The sequence below is a fragment of the Pteropus vampyrus genome, unplaced genomic scaffold, assembly GCF_000151845.1.
Source record: "Pteropus vampyrus isolate Shadow unplaced genomic scaffold, Pvam_2.0 Scaffold95, whole genome shotgun sequence".
NCBI classification, from domain to species: Eukaryota; Metazoa; Chordata; class Mammalia; order Chiroptera; family Pteropodidae; genus Pteropus; species Pteropus vampyrus.
In genome coordinates, this window is record NW_011888876.1 from 4,157,644 (window position 1) to 4,161,111 (window position 3,468).

A 3,468-nucleotide genomic window follows, 5' to 3' on the forward strand; every position below is an offset into this window, starting at 1 on the left:
TCGTGAGCCTAAGTGGTGAGATGAACATCCCTGTGTGTATATTTCTTTTGAGTAAAGTCCTAGGCATGGTATGCATGTTTGCTTTTTTTTTTTTTAATGTTCTGCCCAACTGTCCTCTCTGATCAGGTCAGATCAGATGAGTTGGCCACTAGAGTGAAGCTTTGTGGCCTCTGGACTCGAAGGGTTTTGATCCCTTCTCTACTGCTCATTAGCCATAGGATCGGAACCTACCTGTGCCTCAGTTTCTTTATCTGTAGATAGGATGGTCTCCTAGGATTCTTGTGAGAATTAAATTAGTGTAATACATGTAAGCAGTGGTTCTCAACTTGAAGTGACTTCTCCCCCCCAGGTGACACTTGGCAACTTCTGGAGACATTTTTGTTTGTAATAACTGGGGTGGGGAACTAGTAACGTCTAGTGGGTAGAGGCCAGAGATGCTGCTAAACATCCTACAATGCACAGGACGGCCTCCTCCACCCTCCCACAAAGAACGATCTGGTCCCAAATGTCAACAGAGGCTGAGAAACCCCAGCGCAAAGGGCCTGGCCCAGACTATGTTTTCATCAATATTGACCGTCATTATTTACGCTCCCACCATACCAAACCCTTTAAATCCACATTAACTTCGATGAGGAAGACATAATATGGTAGCTGATTTCTAAGTCATCAAAGGAGCGTTGCCTTATGAGCTCATGGGCCTGACTTCCTGACATGAGCCTCCATTTGACTGTGAGTTTCTAGGGAACTGGCTGGCAGTCGGGTCCAGATAAGAAACCTTGACCTTGTTAGTAAGAGCTTCCTTCCTCCGCACCCCACCCCAGAAACCACTGTCTCTATGGATTTGCCTGGATTTGTTCCTGGAATTATTTCTTTAAATACGTAGAGGCAGGGACATGGGGTGGGTAAAGGGTGGATGTTGAAGTCAGATCTGGATTCAGATCCCAACTCAACTGCTTCCTTGTTATAAAAACAACTCAGTACTTCCCTAAGCCCCAGGTTTCCCCATCTGTAAAATGGGATTATTGTGAGGATTAAATAAAAGAATGTAGCACCTTGCCTGATTCTTAGTCAATGTTCGATAAATAATAGTTACAATTTATTTAGTGATTACCACATCCAGGTCCTTTGCTAAGACTTTTTATAATTATTCAGATTAATGGTAACTGCTGAGTTAGTCATTGTTATCATCATAGTAAGGTCAAGACCCTGTGTCTATCTGTCCAAGTACAAGGGAAAGCCACTTGTTGAGCTGTCAGTCAACACTCCACAAATGTTTGGTGAACGTTAATATGTTGCAGGCCAGGTGCGGGGCACTGACAGATAAAAGAAGCTCTTAATTCTCTCCCATTCATATTAAAAAGGTAAACAAATTGAAAAAAAAAAAAAAACATGCACATGATGTCAGGGAAAAGACCAGACGTATTAGCTGTCGCTAGTCATGTAAATGGATTAATTTCCTTTATTAAAACAAGAACAACAAGACAAGTTGAAAAAGCAGGAAAAAGAAAATTTTGTTATGCTATTTAGAGAACTAAAACAAGCTGTGGGGGGGAAAAACACCTAAAATCTCGAACGAAGAAGCTCCGTATTTATAAATTATTGAATTGTATTTGAAATGAATAACAAACCACACTGAAGGGGCAAAAAGAACTAACCCAAGCAGTTTTTGAACGCAGAACTCTGATAAGTACCCCCCAGTCTAAAGATGAAAAGAATTGCACATGAATACTGAACTCTACCTAAGGGGCTTGTTTTTCAAAGTAGCATGGATTAGCAATTGTGAAACACTCTCTGTGATTGGAGGATTGAGTAAAAGATAAAATATAGCGAAGATGCTAAGAGCCAGGTTTCTCACTATTGTGGAAGGAGATACAAATAAGAAATAGAAAGGCCAATGAGCTGTGGTTTCGGACTGGAATTGAAGGTATCAGTAGGAACTCCTGGATTTACTTTATGCGTATATGTATTTCCTAGTTCCATCCACTGAGAGGACCCAGAAACAATATACTCTGGAAACAATGAGCCCATCTAGAGCCCGGCTTCTTGCTTCTAAATATCCTCAACCAAGGAATCAGGGCTCCTTAGAGAAATGGCTGATTGCTGTGTGAGAACAGAAAAAGTACAAGGTGAGCCTGGAGCATCTTTTTTATACCAGAAAGTGAGGAAGTGCTTAGTGAATAATAGCGATACATCAAAAAAGACAAAGCTGTCGGTGAAAATGAGCTCTCACTGGCCAAGTCCGGAACAATTTTGATGATAATAAGTTGTGACCCATTGAATAAGATAAGAATCTCTGGGCACATTTTTTGTATGCTCTGCTTTAGAGTAGAATACTGGCCGATAATGATAGAAATTTTAAGTTATAATTTTGATCATCAGAGTAATAATTAATACAGGTAAGAATCATCAAGATGCTAAAACTAGAAGGTGAAAGTATGATGGGAATATCTGTAATAGTCTCAAAGTATTTCCCCACAATTTATTTATTAATTATAAAGAGAAAAGAGTCATTGTACAGTAGATAAAACTGGCAGACATCACCTAAACCGAGTGGTCGAAGTAACCATCACTAATAATAAGACAAACCAACATCAAGTGCTGAGAAAGACAATATCATTTCTGTAGCATCCCTGCTCAAAATGAGGAAATTTTATTTAATCCTCACAATCATCTCGTTTTACAGGTGGAGAAACCTGCGGGCTTAGAGAAATAATGAAATAAAAACTGAGGAATATTCAGTCTATTGCCATGCTACCCTGAACAAGCCCGATCCCGTCTGATCTCGGAAGCTAAGCAGGGTCGGGCATGGTTAGTACTTGGATGGGAGACCACCTAGGAAGACCAGGTGCTGCAGGCATGAAAAATAAAAAAATAAGGGATTGTAAGCTGACAAGGTCCTTGCAATCTGTGAGGTCAACCAAGGGTTGCCTTGCCTAAAAAAATAAAAAATAATAAAAATAAAAAATAAAGAAAATTGAGGAAAATTCTACAAAACAAATGACCCATACTCTTCAAAAATGGCGATGTCGTGAAAGACAAAGTCTCAGGAGCTGGTCCAGAGTTAAGGGAGACTCAGGGGCGTGATAATTTAATGCGATGTGTTATTCTGGACTGGATCCCGAACTAGAAGAAAATTGCTCTCAAGGGCACGATTGGGAAGTCTTGCCAGATTTGAATTAGATCTGTAAATTAGATATTCTACTGTGTCAATGTTTAATTTCCAGATTTTGCTCATTGTGCGGTGGTCATGTGAACGTCCATGTACTTGGGAAATAGACACTGAGGTGTTTAGGGAAAAAGGGCATCACGTCTGCAACTTCCCCTCAAATCGTTTAGAAAAAAGATGTACGGAGAGAGAATGCTAAAGCAAAGTTCACAAAATATGAATAACTGGAGAATCAGGGGGAAGAGTATAAGGGAATCCTTTGTGTTCGTTTTGTAACTTTTTTATAACTTTGGCATTATGTC

The 3,468-nt window shown here is 39.9% G+C and overlaps 1 pseudogene; it reads left to right on the forward strand.

Annotated features, from left to right (window-relative positions):
* Nucleotides 1-2,738: 2,738 nt before the first annotated feature.
* LOC111742494 lies at nucleotides 2,739-2,857 on the forward strand (annotated as a pseudogene).
* The last annotated feature ends 611 nt before the right edge of the window (nucleotides 2,858-3,468 follow it).